We start from the raw sequence: 26,929 nt of genomic DNA on the forward strand, positions 1-26,929 counted from the left end.
TCAAAGGGTTAACGGGGGTATACAAGATCAAGGTTTTGGATTGGGGAAGATAAGACGTGGTGCTGAACAGGTGTTTTGAAGACCTCATTAAAGGGGTCAATGGGGAGGAGCGGGGGGCGGGGGTTAACCCCCCAGAAAAGCTAGGTATTTCATCTCTTCACCGAAACTACACACACCATTTCCATGAAACGACCACAATCGTCATCACCCATGATGTACCAGTTTGTTCACCGGCATTAAAAATATCAGGGTCAGAAGGGGTATGCAGGGGGAGGGATAGAGGGGGGAGGGGTGTTTGAGTGACCGGTGCGCCTGATCCAGGTGAGCTTCAGAACCTGCGTTTTGTTATAGGTCGCAATAGTAACAATTGTATGAACATGTTAGAGGCAGCTGTAGATTTGTTGTGTGCGTTGGTGTAATTATGTATTTTAATTGTTGTGAGATTGTGACGGAAAAATGTCAAAAGACATCGTGATGGCAATCCGTAATCCGACTGTGGTGTTGGTGATGTATTGTGGTATCATTCCTTCCTACCTTGTTTGGTTGTTTTTTTGGAATTGGATTCAGACATTGGGGTTTTTTTCATGTTTTTTTCTGACTTGTTTCTGCTGTTGTTTTTTTGGGCAAGATGATTACGAATGGTTATGCTGGTAGTATCCTTTGGTAAATTGTGGGTTCAATTATTGTCAAGTGTACCTGTTGAAGTACCTGTTCTTCGGTTCGAGCATGTATTCTCTCTCTCTCTTTCTCTCTCTCTCTCTCCCAAACACACTCTCAAAACACTCTCACACTCTCTCTCTCACGCACACTCTCAAACACACTCTCAAACACACTCTCAAACACACTCTCACACACACTCTCACACTCACTCTCTCTCACCTTGTCACTCTCTCACCTTGTCACTCTCTCACCTTGTCACTCTCTCACCTTTTCACTCTCTCACCTTGTCACTCTCTCACCTTGTCACTCTCTCACCTTGTCACTCTCTCACCTTTTCACTCTCTCACCTTGTCACTCTCTCACCTTGTCACTCTCACCTTTTCACTCTCTCACCTTCTCACCCTCTCACCCTCTCACCCTCTCACCTTCTCACCTTCTCACTCTCTCTCACTCACCCTCTCACCCTCTCACGCTCTCACCCTCTCACCCTCTCACCTTCTCACTCTCTCACTCACTCTCTCACTCACTCTCTCACTCACTCTCTCACACTCTCACTCACTCATTCACTAACACACTCTCAAACACACTCTCACCTTGTCACTCTCTCACCTTGTCACTCTCTCACCTCGTCACTCTCTCACCTCGTCACTCTCTCACCTCGTCACTCTCTTACTTTGTCACTCTCTCACCTCGTCACTCTCTTACTTTGTCACTCTCTCACCTTGTCACTCTCTCACCTTGTCACTGTCTCACCTTGTCACTGTCTCACCTTGTCACTCTCTCACCTTGTCACTCTCTCACCTTGTCACTCTCTCACCTTGTCACTCTCTCACCTTGTCACTCTCTCACCTTTTCACTCTCTCACCTCGTCACTCTCTCACCTTTTCACTCTCTCACCTTTTCACTCTCTCACCTCGTCACTCTCTCACCTCGTCACTCTCTCACCTCGTCACTCTCTCACCTCGTCACTCTCTCACCTCGTCACTCTCTCATCTTGTCACTCTCTCACCTTGTCACTCTCTCTCCTTTTCACTCTCTCACCTTTTCACTCTCTCACCTTTTCACTCTCTCACCTTGTCACTCTCTCACCTTGTCACTATCTCACCTTGTCACTCTCTCACCTTTTCACTCTCTCACCTTTTCACTCTCTCACCTTTTCACTCTCTCACCTTGTCACTCTCTCACCTTCCCACTCTCTCACTCTCTCACCTTCTCACCTTCTCACCTTCTCACCTTCTCACCCTCTCACCTTCTCACCCTCTCACTCTCTCTCACCCTCTCACCCTCTCACCCTCTCACCTTCTCACTCTCTCACATTCTCACTCTCTCACATTCTCACCCTCTCACCATCTCACCCTCTCACCTTCTCACTCTCTCACACTCACTCTCTCATTCTCAAACACACTCTCAAACACACTCTCACACATTCTTCACACACACTCTCACACTCACTCTCTCTCACCTTGTCACTCTCTCACCTTGTCACTCTCTCACCTTTTCACTCTCCTACCTTGTCACTCTCTCTCACCCTCTCACCTTCTCACTCTCTCACTCTCTCACCTTCTCACCCTCTCACCTTCTCACTCTCTCACCTTCTCACTCACCTTCCCACCTTCTCACCTTCTCACCCTCTCACCCTCTCAGCCTCTCACCTTCTCACCCTCTCACTCTCTCTCACCTTCCCACCTTCTCACCCTCTCACCTTCTCACCCTCTCACTCTCTCACCTTCTCAGTCTCTCTCACCTTCCCTCACCCTCTCACCCTCTCACCCTCTCACCTTCTCACTCACTCATTTTCAAACACACTCTCAAACACTCTTCACACACACTCTCTCTCACCTTTTCACTCTCTCACCTTGTCACTCTCTCACTCTCTCACCCTCTCACTCTCTCACTCTCTCACTCTCTCACCCTCTCACCCTCTCACCCTCTCACCCTCTCACCCTCTCACTCTCTCACCCTCTCACTCTCTCACCCTCTCACCCTCTCACCTTCCCACTCTCACCCTCTCACCCTCTCACCCTCTCACCCTCTCACCCTCTCACCCTCTCACCTTCCCACTCTCTCAATCTCTCAATCTCTCAATCTCTCACCTTCTCACCCTCTCACCTTCTCACCCTCTCACCCTCTCACCCTCTCACCCTCTCACCCTCTCACCTTCTCACCTTCTCACTCTCTCACCCTCTCACCCTCTCACTCTCTCACCCTCTCACCCTCTCACCCTCTCACCTTCCCACTCTCTCAATCTCTCAATCTCTCAATCTCTCAATCTCTCAATCTCTCACCTTCTCACCCTCTCACCCTCTCACCCTCTCACCCTCTCACCCTCTCACCTTCCCACTCTCTCAATCTCTCAATCTCTCAATCTCTCACCTTCTCACCCTCTCACCTTCTCACCTTCTCACCTTCTCACTCTCTCACCCTCTCACCCTCTCACCCTCTCACCCTCTCACCTTCTCACCCTCTCACCCTCTCACCCTCTCACCCTCTCAATCTCTCAATCTCTCAATCTCTCACCTTCTCACCCTCTCACCTTCTCACCCTCTCAATCTCTCACCTTCTCACCCTCTCACCTTCTCACCCTCTCACCCTCTCACCTTCTCACTCTCTCACCCTCTCACCCTCTCACTCTCTCACTCTCTCACCCTCTCACCCTCTCACCCTCTCACCCTCTCACCCTCTCACCTTCCCACTCTCTCAATCTCTCAATCTCTCAATCTCTCACCTTCTCACCCTCTCACCCTCTCACCCTCTCACCCTCTCACCCTCTCACCCTCTCACCCTCTCACCTTCCCACTCTCTCAATCTCTCAATCTCTCACCTTCTCACCCTCTCACCCTCTCACCCTCTCACCCTCTCACCTTCTCACCTTTTCACTCTCTCACCTTCTCACCCTCTCACCTTCTCACCCTCTCACCCTCTCACCTTCCCACCTTCCCACTCTCACCCTCTCACCCTCTCACCCTCTCACCCTCTCACCTTCCCACTCTCACCCTCTCACCCTCTCACCCTCTCACCTTCTCACCTTTTCACTCTCTCACCTTCTCACCTTCTCACTCTCTCACCTTCTCACCCTCTCACCTTCCCACTCTCACCCTCTCACCCTCTCACCCTCTCACCTTCTCACCCTCTCACCTTCTCACCCTCTCACCTTCCCACTCTCTCAATCTCTCAATCTCTCAATCTCTCAATCTCTCAATCTCTCAATCTCTCACCTTCTCACCCTCTCACCCTCTCACCCTCTCACCCTCTCACCCTCTCACCCTCTCACCCTCTCACCTTCTCACCTTCTCACCTTTTCACTCTCTCACCTTCTCACCTTCTCACTCTCTCACCTTCTCACTCTCTCTCTCACCTTCTCACCCTCTCACCTTCTCACCCTCTCACCCTCTCACCTTCCCACTCTCTCACTCTCTCACTCTCTCACGCTCACACAGAAGGTCAGTACAACCGAACGAGCTTCCTGTAAGGATTACACTGAGTGGTTTGCCATTGCCTTCCAGTAGTTAGTCAGGGCAGGAATTTGGAACTTGTTCACGTCAGAGTGCCAGGGACATCTTTAACGTCCATCCGAGGAACGTGGAACACGCTGATGAATTCATGACGTGCCTGTGAATAAATCAGGGTGACAGTTTACAGCCCGGTCAGGATTCGAACGCAGGCTAGAAGGCTAAGATGCGAGTGTGCGTCTCGGGCCTATGCCATCCTGTCAGCCTACACACACTAATCCCAAACCATATTTGTGATGTACAGTATTTCAAAACTTTCCGAAAGTTTCCATGGTGAGAATTGAATATGTAAATGAGCCAAAGTTTGGCAATTCGCGTGACGTGCAACGTCAGGCGTTTTCCTCCGCACGCTTATCTGATGCCAATCCTTTGGCACTAAAGTCGAAAGCTTGAGCCGCGCCGCCTTTATCTGATGCAAAGCTCTGTGGGTACAGCTCGGAGGGAAGGCAGCTGGGGTGGGAAAGGGGTGGGAATTTCCAGCACGTGTGTTTATAAATATGCTCCTCGTGGACTCACACACAGCTCGATATGTGCGTGCTCCTTCACAGGTAACCCTAATTAGGTATATTTATTTTCAGCTTTTAAGCAAATTGAAACTAGACCCCACCATTGCCCATTATGATCCCAGAGAATATGTCTCGTATTTCAATAACGGCCATGGCAGCCGGTGCAGTCCTATTTCTCTCGAACCTACCTACCTTCCATCACAGCTGTCACACCTGAACCGCTACCCCTGCGACCTTCAATCCAAAATACACAGCTCCTTTAAAATCTCTCCCTTCACCCCCATTCCTAATCTTTAAATCCACATGTCCAGTTGGATCAGGTAAGGTATAAATAAGAAAGGCAACTCCATCATCAGAAAAGAAACTGCACTAGTGACGTCACGTTTTCATCACTTACACTACAAGCTTTAGAAACATTGCTTGTCTGACACCCAATCAATAGGAAAGTTGCACACCCGGTTTAAGGAGATATAACGTTGTACTGCTAATGGAAGTACTTGTGTTCGAATCCAATTAACGCCAAATAGGCCAAATGGCCTCCTCATGTGTCCAATTTATTTGCATATCCTTGTGTAAGCTAGAAATAATTTTATGGATATGAATGTGTTTGTTGGTCAAGGATATGCCTGCCATGTGAGAAATTGTGGCAATGCTCCATGTTTCCATACTGGGAATGTGTGATGCAATACCGAACAGGGAAATGAAACCAACCCTGTGAATACAAATATGGAAGAGGTGGAAAGAAAAAGGAAAAACGAAACTCAACAATTTATGTCAAGAATCCCAGGACTTGATCTTGATGTGGTCGAGTACGGATCTTGGCGATGACTTCAGTGTACATGCAGGAAGGTATAACTGTCTCTTCGAGTAGTCTTCGCATTACAATTGGTCTCGATGGACTTGAAGCTTCTCCAAAAACCGTGATGGCAAACGGTAACCGGATGGGAATCTAACCGCTGGTGGAAATCTAACCGCAAGCGGTGGGTTGGGGAAAATTGGAGACGAATGGTCTTTATGGTCGAATCCAAGTTTGAATTGTACAGTGGGCAAGCAAAGCCAAATTGTCTGACGATGGAGATGGTTGATCTTCACAAAATTTATGGGCATTTGTACACCTGCCAGGGACAAGCACATTCTGATTTCTCATGCATGCCATACTCTCAGGAACACAATTCCACACACAAGGATTCATATTCCATTCGGACAACAATCGCAGGTGGTGAAGCCTTCGCTCGAAGTAAAGGAGACTGATGAACACCCACATCTATGGTTTGGCTTGGACAAGGTATGCTTTGGCAAGGGATGAGCATTATCTGAGAAAGGTCATTTGATTTTTATATGGAATCTCAGATGGTCAAACAGTAACCATGCAAGGTGGCTAAATTGTCGAAGGACATTTGGAAGGACCTTCCACAAGTGTATACCGATAGACTGTGTGGTAACATGAAAAAGGGTGTAATGTTCACTTCAAAGCAAAGGTCTCAACGACAAAACAAGGAGCTGATATTCAAGGTCCCCCATCTTTTGCGTGGTATGAGGAATATATATATATATATATATAAAAGCTAAATCTTGAACGGTCTTTGAAATATCTCGTACACAAGCCAAGTTACCGAGATGGGTTGCCATGGCACCAGAATTCAGCCAATCACCACCGAGGTCTAATCAGGTAAAGATTATGTCATGAGGAACAGACATCTGCAATATGAAATCGAAATGTTCAACAGTTTATTTAATATCCCATATGTAAGCAAACTTATTGAGATGGTTGCCATAGCAACATTATTCAGCCAATCACATCCGTGATATAATAATGGTGCGATAATGTCACGAGGAATAGATATCTGCAATATGAAAGCTAAATGTTCAATGGTTTTTCAAATATCCCATATGTAAGCCAAATTATTGAGATGGTTGCCATAGCAACATTATTCAGCCAATCACATCCGTGATATAATAATGGTGCGGTAATGTCACGAGGAATAGATATCTGCAATATGAAAGCTAAATGTTCAATGGTTTTTCAAATATCCCATATGTAAGCCAACTTATTGAGATGGTTGCCATAGCAACATAATTCAGCCAATCACATCCGTGATATAATAATGGTGCGATAATGTCATGAGGAATAGATATCTGCAATATGAAAGCTAAATGTTCAATGGTTTTTGAAATATCTTGCACACAAAAGTACACGGGAAGATGATCGGTTGGTCGGTCGGACGAGGTCATTTTAAACCTCCCCATCTGCGACCTTGTGGGGGGAGGGGGGGGCAATAAAAATGGCAGTCCTGTTAAGACTGTAATTTGATTTGGTGAACAGCAATTTCACTTGAATTACGTTGAAATGAATTGGGGAGGATCAACTGTGGTTTGGCTTCATAGCATGTGTGTACATAACTGCACCCACTATGTGTACACATTCATGCATAGTACAGTCGGACCTCGCTATTTGCGAGGGACACATTCCTGGAAAATGGCGCAAATTGTGAAACCGCGAATGGCGGTGTATTGTTTCAAATGAAAAAGTGGGAATTGGTTCCCAAATTGCGAAAATCCGTGAATATCGAGGAACAAACCACGAATAGTAATGCAAATCCCATGAATGTCAACAATAATCCACGAAGGTCAATGAAAGTCCTGGAAATGGCTAGGCAAAACCCGCGAATGTCGGCGATAATCCACGAATGTCGATGAAAATCCCGGAAATGGTGAGCAAAACCCGCTAATGTTGGCAATAATCCGCGAATGTCGATGAAAATCCACGAATGTCGATGAAAATCCATGAATGTCGATGAAAATTCACAAATGTTGATGAAAACCCATGAATGTTGGCGATAATCCATGAATGTCGATGAAAGTCCCGGAAATGGCGAGGCAAAACCACGAATGTCGGCAATAATCCGCGAATGTCGATGAAAATCCGCGAATGTCAATGAAAATCCACAAATGTCAATGAAAACCCACGAATGTCGGCGATAATCCGCGAATGTCGATGAAAATCCATGAATGTCAATGAAAACCCACGAATGTCGGCGATAATCTGCGAATGTCGATGAAAATCCGCGAATGTCGATGAAAATCCACGAATGTCGGCGATAATCCGCGAATGTCGATGAAAATCCATGAATGTCGGCGATAATCCGCGAATGTCGATGAAAACCCACGAATGTCGGCGAATGTCAGCGATAATCCACGAATGTCGATGAAAATCCACGAATGTCGGTGTTAATCCGCGAATGTCGATGAAAACCCACAAATGTCGGTGATAATCCATGAATGTCGATGAAGATCCGTGAATGTCGGCGATAATCCGCTGAGGTCGATGAAAATCCGCAAATGTCAATGAAAATCCACGAATGTTGGCGATAATCTGCTAATGTCGAAGAAAATCCATGAATGTCGATGAAAACCCACAAATGTTTGCGATAATCCGCGAATGTCGATGAAAATCCACGAATGTCGGCGATAATCCGCGAATGTCGATGAAAATCCACCAATGTCGATGAAAAGCCATGAATGTTGGCGATAATCCGCGAATGTCGATGAAAATCCACGAATGTCGATGAAAATCCGCGAATGTCGATGAAAATCCGTGAATGCATGCTATTGTTTCAATGGGGAAAAGGGAGACAACTTAATTGCACTAATATATACTGTGGAGCGTTTTCATTCTTTACAGAAACTCACAGGGATGACGTGTTATGCAGCTGGTCGGATATCCCACGAAGCAATGTTTACCTGTGAATGTGGAATATCACCTGAAGCTGTTCACAGTGTGAATGACGAAATGGAATCCAAAATACACAGCTCATATCCCACCCATATCCCGCAAAAGCCATGAAAACGCGAAACACACAGTAGCGAAAACAGGAGCAGGACATGCTCGCGGCTCGTAGAAGATGTTTTTTGAGTTTGTCCAGCTGCTTTATATGCATGGCTGGTCAAGGATGGGTTTTATAAATGCGTCAAGCTAGCGGCTTATGATTTTTTTTTTGCGTCCCTGAAAAACCGCGAATTCATGGAATACGGCTGTGAATAGGAAAACAACCGCCAGTACTGTATTGCGTTCAGCTCTGTCCATTGGACTTTACAGTTTGGGTGAATAACATTCCCAATCACAGCCACAACTGTTGTCCTTTCGGTTGAATATCACTCCTCTCTGTTCAATTGGTCATCGTGCAATGTGACTGTGAGGAATGTACTCCCTACTGTATGGTTTACCACAACACCACACACCTATCAGCTGTCTCGCCTGGGTTCAAATCTCAGTCCAGATATAGACTGTCATCCTAGTGTGACACAAGCAGGGTGAGGCATCAATGTGTGTGCCATCCATCAGAAGGACGACATGGAGTACTTGTCTGCTGTCACTGGTGGCATTGACAGCCATTGTTGTTGTTTCGTATGCAGCCTGTATCTGCTCGTTCTATTATTATGGAAGCACAGCTGTGCCGCTGATGCCCTTGGTACCAGTAAGCTGGTACTCATTTTGCCGACCTGAGATAAAAGGCTGAGTCAATCCACCTGGTCAGCCTAGTGTTGGCTGGTTAAGGCAGCTGGCTTAACATCTTAGGGTCCTGAGTTGGAGCTCCTGTTGTGCCGTTTACTTAACACCAGGTAAGTTGATTCAGCCTTTCAGCCTTCCGAGGTTGAAAAAATGAGTAGCAGCTTGCTGGTGACAGGGGCACTGCATCAGCGGTACAGCTGTGCCCCTAAAAATGATGCAACCAGCAGCCACAGGCTGCACGGAAACCACCAACCAAGATGTTTTTATTTCCACGTCCTGACAGGGGCTCAAACTCAAGACCCTTTAAGATATTAAGCCAGTCACCTATCCGTTAAGCCAACTCCAGGTTTATTGATAGCCATTAAAGATCCGTTAAAGGGAAGCAATTATTACATTTTTTGAAGAGATAGGTTTTATAGGATGATCTCCCTGACCCATTAGCAAAAAGAAATTCAAAATGGGGAGAATAATAAGCCAGATAATCGTGTTTTAAAATCAGACTATTTTCACTTCCGTTATGCAAATGAGCTACTTCCGTTGATTCAAGTGACGTGACGGGTTCACAACTAATTGACAGACGTGTACGTCTGCGTTTCATCCTATATTATTCGAGCATTCAAGATGCCGATGTGCCAAGCTTTTAACTGTTCCAATCGTCGAGAAATTTGCCAACAGAACTCAGAAGTCGTTTTTTTTGCATCCCTGACCCAAAAAGATCGTTAATGATCGTGTGCTTTTTGGTTGAAAGACCTAGGAATGACCAAATTAAACATCAAAACGTATGTTCATTCAAAACATCACGTTTGTGAAGACCACGCCGAGCTGTCAGAATTGATCTCAAGCATCGGAAATGGTTGAAACAACCCTGACGAAATTGTTGAAACACAATCCCGTACCGACACTTACCGGGCAAGGGTCATCCATGTTGATTTGAAGCCACGCCCAAGCCAGGCCCAGAGAGTGGGTGACATGTTGATTTGAAGACATGCCCAAGCCAGGCCCAGAGAGTGAGTGACATGTTGATTTGAAGCCACGCCCAAGCCAGGCCCAGAGAGTGAGTGACATGTTGATTTGAAGACACGCCCAAGCCAGGCCCAGAGAGTGAGTGACATGTTGATTTGAAGACACGCCCAAGCTAGGCCCAGAGAGTGAGTGACATGTTGATTTGAAGCCATGCCCAAGCCAGGCCCAGAGAGTGAGTGACATGTTGATTTGAAGCCACGCCCAAGCCAGGCCCAGAGAGTGAGTGACATGTTGATTTGAAGCCACGCCCAAGCCAGGCCCAGAGAGTGAGTGACATGTTGATTTGAAGCCACACCCAAGCCAGGCCCAGATAGTTACGTGTTGATGTGAAGCCACGCCAATGTGATCCAAGCTCAGAGGTAGGCCTCAAGTTGTTTTTGTTGTTGTTCTCCTTCTCTTCCCTTTATAAGGGGTGAGGTCAAACGGTACCGAGCTCCTGCTCTGCCTTGACTATGATACTCCTCCACTCCCCTCTGTCCTCGGCCAACTCTCCCTACTCTCCAACCACACTCCCCCCCCCCCCCCCCCACAACCCTAATTGATATCCCTCCTCCACACATTTGTACCCACCTGTACCGCTGCCTCTCACTTATCATCCCCGGTCACTGTTCCCCCCAGATACTCAAACCTATTTCCTTTTCTGATCTTCCCCTCTAACCTGATATTAATTTATTTGGCTGCTGCCCAACACACATCACCTCTGTCTTCTCCATGCACATTTTCAGCCATTGTTTCTCAAATGCCTCCTTCCACTCCCACAGTACTTCCTGCATCTACCTTCCGCTCTCCACCAAAACAGACAGATCGTCCACATACAATATCCTTCCCAGAATATCTTTCATGTTTACCTTCCTTCTTACCAACTCCATCACCATGATCAGCATGAGTGGGCTGAGAGCTCTTCCTTGCCTCAAACCAATGTTCACACTGAACTCCTCTAACATCTCAAGACCAACCAAAACTCTACCCTTTGTTCCCTTGTACATCCCTTCCACCAACCTAACCTCTGCCTCCATCAGCATCTCTCTCAGGACAGTGTCGTAAGCCTTCTCCAGGTCCACAAATCCCAATGCCATTTCACCGTGCATCTCCAACCTCTTCTCCACCAGATATCTCAGCGCGAACATCCCATCAGTCGTTCCCTACCCTTTCTAACCACCTGCTGATCGTCTCCGATCTCCTTCTTCACACTCTTCCTTATCCTCCCATCCAGGACCCTCCCCAGCACCTTCATGACTAAGTAGTTCAATGCCCCTGTACTTCCCCGGATCTTGAACATCCCCTTTCCTATTCCATATCGGCACAATTAACCCTGTCCTCCACTCATCTGGGATTGAACCATCCCTCATCCATCATACATACAACAACCTCTTCATCCACCTGACTCTGACTTCTCCTGCTGCAATTATCATCTCTGGACACACCTCATCAATGTCTTCAAATAGGCCTAGTTATCTATATTACTAGAATACTAGCAGAGCCTACCTGTAACTTCGCTGACGGACCAAGTTATTGTACTGTTTGTCGACCAGCATAAGCGAATATTTCATCATTTATTCAAGTGGCCTCAGGTCTATAATTGGTCAGTGGCTGATTGTGACTTCGTTTTTCACATGCCACGGGGAGAGTTTGCATTCTCGTAAGGTGGGAGATTCAATCTCCCATCACTGGGAAACTCCAGATACATAAAGCCCACTCGCCTCGAATCCTTCGAGCCTGGGATTGAATCCCGACCCAGCTATCCCACTGATAGGTCGAATCTGGATTCGGACCTGAACCAAAATCAATTTGATAAAATAAACTGAAATATGGATGAAATTGTCAGGAGAAATGCACTGGGTAGTCAGGGTTCATGTTTTCCGAGAGAGCCACTGATCTATTGTCGACATCAGTGGAGAAAGCCAATGTTTTGGGGAAAACATTATGGCCACCAGTACACTTCCGGTGGATTCATAACCGCCCAACCATTTAACGTTAGCCACCTTATCCAGTGAGTATAGAGATCAGTGTTTGGCTGCATACGAACCACCACAAACATAATTACTCACTTACTGCGGAGAAAAACTAAGGCAGTGTATAAGCAAACCAACAATGCCTCCAGAAGAAATGCCTGCCCAGACGGACACACTAGCTTGATACTGGACGTTGTACTCAACAGTAAATCGTGGGTTGTCTGCTGCCCATATCATGCTGTTATGACGATTCACAGAACCAGATAAAGTAAACTTGGATTCATCTGACTACAAGATCCTGTTCTGCAAATCATTGTCCATATCCATTAACCCAAGCAATGTCTCACATGCCTCAACGTGCCTGTCAAAATCATCCTCAGATAGTTGGTGAATTAATCTGGGTTTGTATGGTTTCGCATTAAGGTCTTTTAGTATTCTTCGAATCGATGTTCGGCTTATGTTGGTGACGTTTGATAAATGATGAGTTGATCATGGTGTGTTACTGTCGAGTTGTTGTTGAATGACCCCTCTGCTTTCCTCAGTTCGAACAGTACGAGGCCTACCTGGTGACTGTTTTGGAAGAATGCTGCCGGTTTCATCAAACTGCTTGTTTATTCTGCCGATGGTTCTTCTGTCAATTACGTCGGCGCCGCATTCTTTGACAAGTTGTCTGTGAACTTCAGCCGAATTTCCAGATACATAATACAAGTGTACAGCGTGAATTTTCTGTCTCTCGATATCCTCCATCATATTAGGACGTCTAATTCACAATGAACTGAAACTAATGCAAAGACAAACGCTTGCAGCACAGTGAGCGAAGCTGACCCCGATCCATATCACGTGATGCACCTCAACCTGTTGCATATCACGTGATGCCTGTGCGTGTCGAAGTGGTGACATCCATTTACAAGTAATCATATTTTGTTTTGCACCAAAAAACAATAATACACTTAGTTGTTTGCTGAACGTATCGTTCTTCCAAATGTGCCCAGGGTTTCTGAATCACTCTGTATTTGAGATTGGGAATCAAAGCCTCACAGGGCATGATCATGCTCTCTACCGAGTGCTGTTCTAGTTAAGATAAGTAATTTTATATGACGACATTCGTCCCAGTTATGCCGTAAAACGTATAAACAGCATAATCTGTATATGATGGAAAAAGTGTTTGTGATTACAGTCACGTGAAAAAGTAAGTACACCCCGTGTAAAGTTTTGACTTTTTCAACATATTTCAACATACAGCTATTTGATCTTCATTTCAACAATATTGAAAGATAAAGGTGATATAATATATCAAATATCATGAAACATTTACATTTTGTAGTCCATCGTATGATTTAAATAAACATAAATGCAAATGTCGCATGTGGAAAAAGTAAGTACACCCTCGGCTCTAATATTGGTATTGCCCCGTTTGGCAGAAACAACCTCAAATAGGCATTTCTTATAACTGTCTACCAGTCTCTGACATCGACTGGGAGAAATTTTTGCCCATTCCTCCATGCAGAATTCTTTCAGCTGTGCGATGTTTGAGGGGTTTCTTGCATGCACAGCTCGTTTCAAATCCTCCCACAACATCTCAATGGGATTTCGAGACCGGCTTTGACTTGGCCATTCCAGAACCCTGCATTTCTTTATTTTCAGCCATTCCTTGGTGGATTTACTGGTATGTTTAGGGTCATTGTCATGTTGCAAGGTCCACCCTCGGTTGAGCTTCAACTTTCCGACAGATGGCCTCACATTATCCTCAAGCATCCTCTGGTACAATGAAGAATTCATAGTGGATTCTATGACGGTGAGCTGCCCAGGCCCTGATGCAGCAAAGCTGCCCCAAACCATAATATTTCCACCATCATGCTTTACAGTTGGTATCAGGTTCTTGTGGTCAAATGCTGTCTTTGGTTTTCGCCAAACATGTCTTCTCGTACTGTGGCCAAATAGCTCTACCTTTGACTCATCTGTCCAGAGCACATTGTTCCAGAAGTGTTGGTCTTTGCCTAGGTGTTCATTGGCAAACTTTAGTCTTGCCCTGATGTTCTTTCTGGACAGCAAAGGTTTCCTCCTGGCACACCTCCCATGTCGATCAAATTTGTGCAGCTTTTTTCTAATGGTAGACTCGTGCACTTTGACATCAACAGTGGCAAGAGATACCTGTAGGTCCCGTGATGACATTCTGGGGTTCTTTGAGACTTCTTTCAGCATCTTGCGGTCTGCTCTCGGGCTGAACTTGCTGGGGTGGCCTGGCCTGAACAAGTTGGCAGTTGTTTGGAATCTTCTCCACTTGTAGATGATCTTCCGGACAGTCGAATGATTGATTTCAAATTGTTTGGAGATCTTTTTAAATCCCTTCCCAGACTCGTAGGCATCTATAACCTTCTTTCTGAAGGCCTCAGAGAGCTCTCTTGATCTCGGCATGGTGACGCCGCACACTTCAACAACAAAGAGCAAACCAAACTAAATGTCTGAGGTTTAAATAAGACAGGTTCCTCCAAGATCCTCTCTAACGATGTTCTAATCATTTGCACCTGAGCTGGTGCACCTGATTCTAATTTTAGGTATTTGAAGTAGTGATAAATGCAGGGGTGTACTTACTTTTTCCACATGCAAAATTTGCATTTATGTTTATTTAAATTATACAATGGACTACAAAATGTAAATGTTTCATGATATTTGTTATATGATATCACCTTTATCTATCAATATTGTTGAAATGAAGATCAAATAGCTGTATGTTGAAATATGTTGAAAAAATCAAAACTTTACATGGGGTGTACTTACTTTTTCACGTGACTGTACATGTATGCAGACGACCCAAAGGACCCAAAAAACACTGAAAACCCGAAAGACCCAGAGGACCCAAAGCACCAAAAAGACCTCGAGGATCTTGAAGAACCAAAAGACCCCGAAGATCCTTAAAGACCCAAAATACCAAAATGACATGAATACCCAAAAGGCACAGAATACTCTTATATACCCAAAAGACCAAAAATACCCGAAGATCCAAAAGGCCCTGAAGACATAGAAGACCCAAAAGACTCCAAGGACCCAAAACACCAAAAAGACCTTGAGGACCTCCAAAACACCGAAAAGACCAAGAGTACCCAAAAAATCTTAAGGCCAAGGGTTCAGACTTTAGTACGTTCGAAATATCCCATAATTAATGGATTAATGAACCCATAACTCCCAAGGTTTCCTTGGACGTTGATGAAGTTCTCTGCCTCTGTTTGATTACCAACCAAGAAGTCCTTTTAATCTTATTATTGACGCTCTCAAACGGGAGCCTTTTAGCCACGCCCACTAGACGCTCGGCGAATCGCGGCGTGTTCTTCTTCCTCTGTTTTTCTGCTTTATCCTTCGCCGTTGAAACCGCGTGACACCCCTTAAAGCTGCGTGACGGCGCTGGCTGGAGTGCCAGATGGGGGATGTTATTGCGAAAGCGTCTGTGGATCTGTGCTCCGCAGCTGGGGGATGGTAGGGGAGGGGGGGGTCCGTACATTCGCTCGGCCTCCGAGAGATACTGTTTGAACAACAATCGCGAGGAAGACCTGAGATAGTACGGGTCGATCGGGGGTGTCATGCTGCGTGCTGCACCAACGGTAGAGTGCCCGTGTTGGTGACTTTTCCGTAAAAGGGGTGCGGCGGGGCGGGTCCAAAGCGTGCAGGAACCCAGATGGGTAAACACACACACACATACACGCGCGCGAGCACACAGTGAGCGAGTGGGAGGAGTGTAAGGGGCAGCGCGGGGAGGTGGCAGCTGCCCGCGCCAGCGCGTCACCGACTCGCATGAAGCTTGGAGGGAAGAAAGGCAGCTGCGCACGAAGCCTACAATGGCCCGGCTGCGGCCGCACAAGGACGGATCGCGCGAACGGGTGACGGCGCGCCCGGCGCCGCCCGTTTGTCGGAACCTGTTCGGGAGCCCGGGGCACGCGGCGGTCCAGCACGACCTGCGGCGCGAGGTCGAGGCGAGTGCGGTGCGGGGTCGCGAGCGCTGGAATTACGACTTTCTCCGGGACGAACCCCTCCCGGGGAGGCTCCTTTGGGAAGCCGTGCGGGCGTCCGAGGTGTCTCCGCTATACCGTAGCGTGGACGCGCGTTCCCTGCGGACGCGTGTGACCCACGGGCACGAGGGGCCCCGGCCCGACAGGGAAGCATGCAGTACCGCGGAGCTGCCGCCACTAGTCGCGGCTGAAGCGTCCGAAGAGCGCACCGGCGGCACCACCACGGCTACGGCCGGAGGTGCCGGGAGAGCGCACGAAGTTCCGGCCGACCAGCCCATGATGCAGCCCCGACTTCAAAAGACCATTCCCGGTATGTCCCGACCTCGAACGATCGTTCCCGGTGTGCGCGACGGTACGGCCGCCATGGTGTGTAGGTGTAGGTGTAGGTACACGCACGCTCGGTGTATCCCTCTCACTGTGCCACCCCTACTCCACCCCCTGCCTTAGAATTCCACGTGAAGAGGAAACGTGGAGCGACGTTGCAGCGACGAAAGAAGAGTCGTCGCCCGAGCAGATGAAACGTAAGATGGGACGGGATGGGACGTCTGTTCCCACGAGGCTGTTTGTTTACTCCGCGCTCTCGATCACTGGGAAGGGTTTGGCCTCTGGCGTCAGCGCCGGCCCCGCCATGTAAACAGCCGCCCGAACGACGGTCTTTGTCGCCAATGCCGGCCTGATGATCCATGCGACGTGACGTGTGCGCTCTCATCCATCTGTAAGGAGGGCTCCTTGTTAACTAACTGTGTCCACTTAACGAGAGTTTGCCGAGCGAGGAACACGGCCACCTGGCTTTTTGCGTCGAATATCGTGGGGGTGTTTGTTAAGCCACTAACCCCACCACGAGTAGCTAACCTCTTCACACGTCATTGAGCTATCAAGTCACCTTGATTGGGTTAACACCTCGAAATGTTGTAAACTGTGGACCGCATCCACTAAACCCACCACGAGTAGCTAACCTCTTCAGTCTTCACACGTCATTGAGGTATCAAGTCACCTTGATTGGGTTAACACCTCGAGATGTTATAAACTGTGGACCGCATCCACTAACCCCACCATGAGTAGCTGACCTCTTCACACGTCATAGAGCTATCAAGTCACCTTGATTGGGTTAACACCTCAAGATGTTGTAAACTGTGGACCGCATCCACTAACCCCACCACTAGTAGCTAACACGTTGATTGGGTTAACACCTCGAGATGTTATAAACTGTGGACCGCATCCATTAACCCCACCACGAGTAGCTAACCTCTTCACACGTCATGGAGCTATCTAGTCATGTAGATTGGATTAACACCTCGACATGTTGTAAACTGTGCACCGCATCCACTAACCCCATCACTAGGAGCTAACCTCTTCACACGTCATCGAGCTATCTAGTCACGTTGATTGGATTAACACCTCGAGAAGTTGTAAACTGTGCACTGTATCCACTAACCCCATCACTAGGAGCTCACCTCTTCACACGTCATAGAGCTATCTCGTCACGTTGATTGGATTAACACCTCGAGATGTTGTAAACTGTGCACCGCATCCACTAACCCCACCACTAGGAGCTCACCTCTTCACACGTCATAGAGCTATCTAGTCACGTTGATTGGATTAACACCTCGAGATGTTGTAAACTGTGCACCGCATCCCATAACCCCACCACGACTAGCTAACACGTTGTTGGGTTAACACTTCGAGATGTTATAAACTGTGGAGTGTGGACTGCATCCACTAACCCCACCACGAGTAGCTAACCTCTTCACATATCATTGAGCGAACAAGTCACATTGATTGGATTAACACCTCGAGATGTTATAAACTGTGGACAGCATCCTATAACCCCACTACTAGTAGCTAACGTCTTCGCATGTCATAGAGATAACAAGTCATCTTGGTTGGGTAAACACCTTGAGATGTTATATACTGTGGACCCCATCCACTAACCCCACCACTAGTAGCTATCACGTTGATTGGGTTAACACCTCGAGATGTTATAAACTGTGCACCGCATCCACTAACCCCACCACGAGTAGCTAACATCTTCACACGTCATAGAGCTATCAAGTCAAATTGATTGGATTAACACCTCGAGATGTTATAAACTGTGGACCGCATCCACTAACCCCACCACGAGTACCTAATCTCTTCACACATCATTGCGCTAACAAGTCACCTTGATTGGGTTAACACCTCGAGATATTATAAACTGTGGACTGCATCCACTAACCCCACCATGAATAGCTAACGTCTTCACACGTCATAGAGCTAACAAGTCACCTTGATTGGGTTAATACCTCGAGATGTTGTAAACGGTGCACCAAATCCACTAACCCCTCCAATGGGAGCTAACGTCTTTACACATCACGGAGCTAAAAAGTTACGTTGATTGGGTTAACACCTCGAGATGTTATAAACTGTGAACCGAATCCACTAACCCCACCACGAGTAGCTAACGTATTGACACGTCATGGAGCTGTCAAGTCACGTTGATTGGATTAACACCTCGAGATGTTGTAATCTGTGCACCGCATCCACTAACCCCACCAATGGGAGCTAACGTCTTTGCACATCATGGCGCTATCAAGTTACGTTGATTGGGTTAACACCTCGAGATGTTCTAAACTGTGCACCGAATCCACTCACCCCACCACTAGTAGCTAATGTCTTTACACGTCATGGAGCTGTCAAGTTACGTTGATTGTGTTAACACCCCGAAGTGTTATAAACTGTGCACAGCTTCCACTAACCCCACCACGAGTAGCTAATGCGTTGATGGGGTTAACACCGAGAGATGTTATAAACTGTGCACCACATGAACGCCAACCAATAGGATCCGGAGAGTTTGTCCCGCGGATTTGGGGCCATTCTGGTTGCTGAAGGTGCGCTTGGAGAGATTTGGCCCAGTAGTTGAGGGGTCTATGATGGTGCAACTTTGAGTGCCTTGGACCTGTTGGTCATCCATCGGATATTGATTTCCTTGACGAACTTGCGCGGTCCGACGATTTCCTAAATTTCGCACCTAATGTATAAATTTGACACCAAATGTATGTTAAGATTTAGATGTTACGTCACGCACCGAAGAGTAAACCTCACTAGATGTTCCTTTATCATGTTTACCATGGCCTTGTTTATATTTGCCCTGGACCCTTTAGTTATACGCGTTTTTAGACCGTGATTCGGGCCGAGCAAGACTCAGCTATGAGGGGCGGCTGAAGGAGGCAGGGCTTTATACATTAGAAAGGAGGTGGTTATGATGGGATATGATAGAGATCTTTAAGATAATGAAGGGTATCTTCCACAAGTGCAAAAGATTTGAAAAAGTTTTTCAGCAGAATTGCCAGTGATAGGACCAGGGGCCATGATAGCCTGAGAGTGAATAAGAGGAGAGTTAAGATGGCAGTAAGGTGGAGAGTAGTTCATGCATGGAATGGTCTCCCTGGAAAGGTAGACGCAGCAGAAACAGTAGATGTGTGTAAAGTGGAAAGGTAGACGCAGCAGAAACAGTATTTTTTTTGTTTGTTTGTTTTTTTGTATACAGAATCGAGGCTCGTGAAAGAGCTAACAGTTATCACAAAAAAATAAAAATCAAACAGACAAACAAAATATATAAAAAGAGGGAGCGGTAGACAAGATGGGGAGAGAAGGGGAAGCACACAAACACAACATTTGAGAGCAGGGACATCGGGAGATGTGTGCGAGGGAGAGGGCTTGGGGGGAGGAGGCGTGGGAAGGTGGAGGGGGTGGGAGAAGTATAAAACACAAGGACATGTTCAATGACAAACAAACACATGTTCAATAGTTTTCTCGTGTCATCCCGACAAACGGAGTACTACCATACCCCATGATGCCAACGTGACTTGAGGTCAAACTTGTAGATGTGTGTAAAGTGGATTTATACAGGTACCTCGAGGCATTGGAGATAGATGGCTACGGGAATCTTAGCAGGCCTTTTAGGGAGCTTATGTGTGGATTGTTGATGGTTTCTGGGATTGTTGGAGCGCGGGCATGATCGGCCGAATGGCTTTGTCCCTTGTCAAAGTTCCTTGAATATCAGGCTCGTTGAGGAGCGCTAACATACATCACATGCAGGAAAATTACATTTGTTGGAGACATATTTGTCACCAATGGTAGTGGTATATTGATTCCCCCCAAATACTCCTCTCTATCTCTCACCACAGCATGAGCCATGGCTTCAGATTGGAGCACTGACAGGCCAACGCAGTCCAGACACATCGCAGTCTGCATTTTAGATGACCATATCTGCCCTCTTGGACCTCAGCATCCCCTAGTTCCTCCCTATGCTATATCTTGTAGATAGTCCTGATGCTCGATATTGATTAATAACGTTTGAGTATGTGCCCGTGCCTTCCTATTGCTTCAGCAGCTTGGGAGTGGTTGCGGAGGGAGGCTCTCGTTGCATCCTAATGAATGTTAAAGGGCCATCTACTTATTACAGAGACAAAGAAAAAATAAATTGGTGGGGTCGTGGGATGGGTTGGGAGAAGGGAGGGTGAAGATAGGAGGTTGGGAATAAGGGGAGGGAAGGGCCCAAAGTTCTGCTATTTTGCGTACGTAACATGTAGATTGTCCTCAGGTATTAATTTACTGCTGATACTTTTGTATAACAAGGGTAATCATTTATAATTAAGACCTTATTAATGCTAGTCTGCAGCTTGTCTTTCCCTCGAATAATGTAACCTCTAAATGACGCACAAATTATTTAAATATGACCATGTTAACCCCTAAGAGTGCAAGTGGACCCAACGAAATCTTTTGTTGTTGCTGTTGTTAATATGATTATTGTCAAGGTTTATAATACGCTGAGGCTCTCCATGTTTAACTGTCATAGTTAAGTATGGCCACTGATGGCGTCAGCACCTACAAAATATTTTCAGACGGACATTTACATTTCCTCGTAATCAGAGGTCAGAATTGTTTTTATTTCTGAGAATCCTTTTGTTCGTTCGTATAAAGGTTTGTGAACACGTACTTGTGGGGTCGGCAGGGAAAGTTTTTGGCCCAAGCCTTTCACGATCCGGCATTCAACTGAACGTGCCACAAATTTGTAATTTGTTCAGGGCGGAGGTGAAAACGTGCCGATCCTTCACGTAAGACACCGTGGGATCTTTAAAGTCCACCAATGCCCCTATTTTGGACACACAGGTGTTGCAACTTAACATCATTCACACAAAATAACGAGTCGTCCTGCCTGGGAAACACCAGGGTGAACGTTAAAAGATGTTCTGAGATTCGAACCTCGGAAAGATACCTCAAAGGACAGCGCAAGTACTGTTAAGCTAACCTGCCAGCCCATGAAAGTTGTTTTGCTTATGCAATGGAAAAGAAAAGTTTATTCCAAACTTTTGAGGGATCGATTGGCAGCCATGGGTCTAATTTGGACACCTGGTGCCATATCCAGATGGAAGTAAGGTGCAGATACCATCAAGTGTGGCATTAGACTTTCATTTGAATCGCAGAGTTAACTTGGCTTCAATCTGTAATGACAGCTTATGCTTTGTATTGAGATAGATCTATATTGTTAATTGGCTAAAAGTCCTATTTTCATTTTGTGATCATTTGCATGTTGCTGTTTCATTGCAGCTCGAAGGAAAATCCTCAGCAATCGTTTCTCATCGTGAAGTGACAACAAGGCTGGGACAGGATCTTCGCACAATCGAAATGTAGCATTATTTCACAGCTGTTATTCAGATTTTGCTTGTAGTCTGGCATTTAAATGTAGCACCCGTCTTCTACCTGGGTAGTTGTATTAAACGGCATGAAGCCATACATTTGTCAGTATGTCCAGCCATCATATGTATGTAAATATATATATATATATATATATATATAAATATATATATATATATATATATATATACATATATATATATATATATATATATATATATATATATATATATATGTATGTATGTATGTATATATATAGATATATCTATACAGATATATATATATATATATATATAAATATATATATATATATATATATAAATATATATATATAAATATATATATATATATATATATATATATATATATATATATATATATACGTATATATATATATATATATATAAATATATATATATGTATGTATATATACAGATATATACTGTATATATATATATATATATATATATATATGTATGTATATATATATATTAAAAATGTATGTATGTTTGTATCTATGTATAGATACAGATATATATATATATATATATATATATATATATATATATATATATATATATCCTGTAAGTTTGTAATTATTTGAAGACATACTAACTTATGTTTGTTATTTATAAATGAAATTGTTTGCAAGAGAAGTTTTTGTATATTTGTCAAATCTACTGTTTTCTATCTACTTTTCCACATCCCCCTGCCCCATCTTCTTCCTCTCCATTGCCAATCCGCACCATGGAAATGTACATAGTGTTTAAAGCAAATAGGTTTTGTACGCATTTTGGTTATGATAATGCATATAATGCAGCAGCTTGCCCAAACAGCCGACAGTTATCGATCTTGTAGTTTCCTCACTAAACTTTCCAACTTTAGAACCGCCGTTGTTGACATTGAGCAATAAAAACTTTTTTCTTTTTTTTTCTTTGTGAGCTGTAACCGCATTGTTTCCGACCCGGCTGTGCCGCCTCGCCGTGACTCCGATCTACTCCGTTGCCCACCCATCAAGGTGAGCTAACTCTGCCGGGGTAACATACCCTGCCAATTTTCCTCTCATTTCCGCTCTTGGACCGTAGATCTCTTCGGCCCGATCCGCCTCTAATCTTTGACTATTGTCCCACATTCTCCCGGCCCCCATTGACACTCAGATTACATTTTTACGCGCCCATGCTTCACAAAGAGCCCTTCCTTCGATTGCCGGGCTGCTTATGAAAACACTTTTTTATTTATAAAACTCTGAGCATTGAACCGTGGATTAACGCATGGGGTGCTTGTTGCAGTTATGGGTTGGGGGAAGGAGGGTGAAAGATGGTTTGGACAGCACCCTGTTTTAAAACATTCTCTGAAACCATAAGCCACCGGAACTTGTTATATGGTTCATCGATATTGTAACCTGCAAAAGCCGGCTGTACTGCCACTGCCAACCTGCTGGCAGAATTGTCAGGAAGATGAAGCAGATTTCTTCCAATGACCATTTTGCATTTCAATTTATAGTCTGTCCCGACCAGAATGCTGTGATGTACCTTTGGTGACGTTTGAATCGAGGCTTTTTACAAACGTTCCAAATATTCAGAATAGCATTTGAGCATCATTGCCCGTTTCGTATAACAATCAATGCGTTATATGTTGATATGGAACTTGTCGCATGCTTTGTACCCTCAGTATTGGTTCACTCAAGTCCTCGTCATACATACCAAGCTCTTGCGACGGTCACTCGAGCGGTGACACGTCCCATGAGCAATGCGCGTCGTGCTCCCCAACGACGCTCTCCTGGGAATAAAGAAACGAATTGCGGGCAGACAGAATTCCCACGAGCCCCGTCAGACGTCGGATCCACTGCCACGGCCGTGGCTCTGGGCGGTGTCATGTCGGCATCGGTATCAGCACGGTCGATGCTTTCACAGTGCGGCCATTGTCTTCCTCCAGCCACGGGACAATGAGCGATAAGCGCGGGAACATCATTCTTGTGCCAACGACAAAACGCGGGTTCAGTTGGCCCTCTCCCGCCCCCCTCTGCCGGACGTCGTCATCCGTAGCCCACCGGGTGGAGTTTTTCCGTGCCATCGTTGCAGGTGAGCGGTTTATTTGGTGGTGGGAGTTGTTTGAGTTTCCCTTGCTGTTCAGAAACCTCCCCTATGGAGGAGGTGGGCACCAACTTGTTTCCTCGATTGTATAAAATCGCCAATTTAGCGCCGCCAAGGGCCTGCACTCATTTGCATTTGCCTCATGAGACTTCACCGACACTTTGTATTCGGAATGAAGGGAACCATTTGCACAACCGTCTGTTGATGTAAACATTGCAAATCGGGGAGAAATCAAGATGCACATCTCATGGAGACTCCAAATGGACATTTCTGGTGTTCGAAAAAGCTGGAATTTGGCTACTTGTAGGGTAGAACTTGTTTTTTGCATCAATACAAATTGCAAATAGGATAAATGTTTAACAAGAACATGGCAAAGGAGACAGGAGAGTCTCCATCGACAGAGCGATCCGTGGCTCACGACAAGTCATGAACAATTCCGTGACTAAGAACCATACCTGGTGTCCCGTCTGCTGACCATATCTGGTGGCCCATCTGTGACCGTACATGGCGTCCCGTCTGCTGACCATACCTGGTGGCCCATCTGCTGACCGTACATGGTGTCCCGTCTGCTGACCATGCCTAGTGGCCCGTTTGCTGACCGTACCTGGCGTCCCGTCTGCTGACCGTACCTGGTGGCCCATCTGCTGACCGTACCTGGTGGCCCATCTGCTGACCGTACCTGGTGGCCCATCTGCTGACCGTACCTGGTGGCCCATCTGCTGACCATACCTGGTGGCCCATCTGCTGACCATATCTGGTGGCCCATCTGTGACCGTACCTGGCATCCCGTCTGCTGACCATACCTGGTGGCCCATCTGCTGATCGTACGTGGTGTCCCATCAACTGACCGTACCTGTTGTCCCATCTGCTGACCATACCTGTTGTCTTGTCTGCTGGCATTAGCTGGTCGACGTTAAGCGTTCTTCACAAAGAGTACGTGAGTTCGACATGACACCCGGGACCAAATTACTGTCCAAATCACAGTCAATTGAACCCTGGCTCCGTAAAATTATTATTAGTAGTAGTAGTAGTAGTAGTTGTCCATGGGCCAACAACACCTTTGGCTAAAAGTGTTTGTGCGCAAACCCCACATGAAGGTCCATGGAATAATTGCAGCCGTTAAACTACTAATAGTAACAGTAGCCAATGTTTGAAGAATGAAGAACTCCTGCATCGTTTTTAGTGGTGGTGCACGACTTCCAAGATGTCACAAGTGGATTTTAGTGGATATATGAATGAAGCAAACCACTCTCTTCGTCTTTCAAAGCAAAAGCGGTGTCCGAGGCTTCAATAATCCATTGGAAAAGTCTCCAACAAGTCATTTGCCACCCTCAACAAATCTCTACCCGATCATCAGATTATTGGACATGATCAACCGTTTCCCACGAAGACCTTCGACCTTTCATCGCAGCACGAGTAAGTGAATTTGAAAACAACAAGTCGACGCAGACACCCAATCTCGGTCTCCTTCGCAAATAGGACTTGGCATGAGAAAGCAGGGCGGGATGCGCGCCTTTTCTTCTCATCGCATCCTTTCAGGCATTCATTTCGGGTTTCCCAGCCGGGCAAATCAAATCGCAATTGGGTCCAGCAGAGTCTAACAAGATTACAAGGCGGCCGGAGCGAGCAGGACGCGCGGAGAAAGGCTCCGACTGAGGAGATGGGGCGGGGCGGCGTTAATCTCATTATGTCTCGCCAACCCACCCCAGCAAAAAAAAAAAAAAAAAAAAAGAATCATAAAAAGGATTTATAAATAAAAAAAGATATAACCAATCCTAATTTTGTCTCGCCAACCCACTCCAGCAAAAAAAATAATTAAATAAATAAGTCATGAAAAGGATTTATAAATAAATAGTATATAACATCCTCATTATGTCTCGCCAACACACCCCAGCAAAAAAAAAATTAAATAAAGAAATCATAAAAAGGATTTATAAATAAATAATATATAACATCCTCATTATGTCTCACCAACACACCCCAACAAAAAATAAATAAATAAATAAATCATAAAAAGGATTTATAAATAAATAATATATAACTAATCCTCATTATGTCTCACCAACACACCCCAACAAACAATAAATAAATAAATAAATCATAAAAAGGATTTATAAATAAATAATATATAACTAATCCTCATTATGTCTCACCAACACACCCCAACAAACAAACACAACATGCATTTTAAAAGGCCATTTTCCCTGCTAGAGCGGGGGTTAGCCTTGCGGTCCCCATGACAATCTTCTCCATTTTGCCCTATTTTCTGCATCTCTCCTTGTTAACCCCCTTGCCCGCATTTCTTCTTCCACCATCTTTAGCCAAGTCTTTCTCGGTCTTCCCCGTCTTCTACTTCCTTCTACATTCATTTCCATCACTCTTCTCAACCAGTCATTTTCATCCTTCCTCAACACATGACCAAACCATCTCAACCTGTTCCTCTTCACAGCATCAATCACAGGCTCTATTCCCATCATCTTTCGCAATTCATCATTTGTCTTCCTCTCTCTCAACGATACTCCGCACATCCGTCGAACCATTCGCATTTCCACCCTTTCCAGCCTTCGTTGCTGCTCTACATTCATGACCCATGTCTCGCTCCCATAAGTCATAACACTTCTCACACATGCGGCATACACCTTTCCCTTCAGCTTCAACGACACTCCCCTCCTCGTCAGCACGCCACTCAATTCCCGAAACTTCTTCCATGCACATCTCACTCGAGCAACCGTTGCCGAGTCTGATCCACCTTCTCCATTCAGCATGTCTCCGAGGTAGCAAAATGTTTTCACACCTTCCAGCTTCATGCCGTCTCCAAGATCCAACTCAACATTTCCTCCATCTGCAGCTCCCTCTGTGCACACCTTACATTTGAATGTAGCTGCCACACTGGTTAATGACCCTCTCAGACCACTACATTTTTGATGAACCCACTCAGCGCACATTGTACACTGAATGGAGTTCACTCCGACACCCTTCCTACACACAGCACAGGGCCA

Source organism: Myxine glutinosa, chromosome 3, assembly GCF_964187855.1.
Source record: "Myxine glutinosa chromosome 3, kmMyxGlut1.1, whole genome shotgun sequence".
NCBI lineage: Eukaryota > Metazoa > Chordata > Myxini > Myxiniformes > Myxinidae > Myxine > Myxine glutinosa.